The sequence below is a fragment of the Corvus brachyrhynchos genome, unplaced genomic scaffold, assembly GCF_000691975.1.
Source record: "Corvus brachyrhynchos isolate BGI_N302 unplaced genomic scaffold, ASM69197v1 scaffold580, whole genome shotgun sequence".
NCBI classification, from domain to species: domain Eukaryota; kingdom Metazoa; phylum Chordata; class Aves; order Passeriformes; family Corvidae; genus Corvus; species Corvus brachyrhynchos.
The window spans coordinates 183,310-184,329 of record NW_008240032.1 but is presented as its reverse complement, the minus strand read 5'-3'; the positions used below and the strand labels follow the sequence as shown (position 1 = coordinate 184,329).

General features: G+C 65.3%; 1 protein-coding gene across 1 annotated transcript in view; it reads left to right on the top strand.

Moving 5' to 3' along the window:
• The window catches only part of HIVEP3 (human immunodeficiency virus type I enhancer binding protein 3), a gene marked incomplete at its 3' end in the record, with an annotated part of 247,675 nt that overhangs the window by 101,750 nt on the left and 144,905 nt on the right, over nt 1-1,020 (top strand). The window lies entirely within an intron of this gene.

Below are 1,020 nucleotides of genomic sequence, written 5' to 3'. Positions count from 1 at the left end.
GAGCCTGCAGGGGCAGCCCCGGGCACGGAGAGGGATGTGCCGGCCACCAGCACGGTGGGCAGCGGACAGGGGACAGCGGCTGGGTGCGGACAGAGCGTGCCCACCCAGATTTGAGGCAGAAAAGCTCAGATTTGGGTAAGGGTTGACAGCCCTGATGAGCAGAGGCGGGGTTACACCGGGGGAGAGGGGAAGGAAGCACAGGGAAGAGGGAAGCAGCAAAGGAGAGCATCCCCCCAGCCGCAGCCCCTGGTCCCAGCTCCCCTGTGGGAGGAGCTTCAGGAAAACCAGTTTGGGTGCAGCTCTGGGCACACTGGTCCGGAGCCCCCCGTGCCTGTCACCTCCCAGGAGGGACGCGCGGGCACAGCGGTGCCTCCCCCTGCCACGGCCGGGCACTGCTGCCACGGGTGTGCGCAAACATCTGCCGGGTCTGGCTGATCCAGAGGAATCCCGCCTGGCGTTATCCCTGTGCAGTGCCCAGCCCCGGTTCCTGCTGGTTTCCTTCCTTCTTCCCCTTGTCCTCATTCCGAGTGGCAGCGAGGGGACACCGGGTGACTCCAGTCACCTCCATCCCTCTGCCCGTCTCTTGTCCCCCCTGGCTGGCATCACCCAGCATCAGGAAGTGCTGAGGCCCTGGCACAGATTCCCAGGGCAGCTGGGGCTGCCCCTGGATCCCTGGCACTGCCCAAGGCCAGGCTGGACATTGGGGCTGGAGCAGCCTGGGACAGTGGGAGGTGTCCCTGGGGTGGAACTGGGTGGTCCTTAGGGCACATCCCAACACAAACCATTCCATGATTCCAGGATTCTGGAGTCCTTCTGGAGCCGGGCTGGGAGAGCTGGGGGTGCTCAGCTGGAGAGGAGAAGGCTCCAGGGAGAGCTGCGAGCCCCTTGCAGGGCCTGAAGGGGCTCCAGGAGAGCTGCAGAGGGACTGGGGACAAGGGATTCAGGGCCAGGACCCAGGCAATGGCTTCCCAGTGCCAGAGGGCAGGGCTGGATGGGATCTTGGGCAGGAATTGTTCCCTG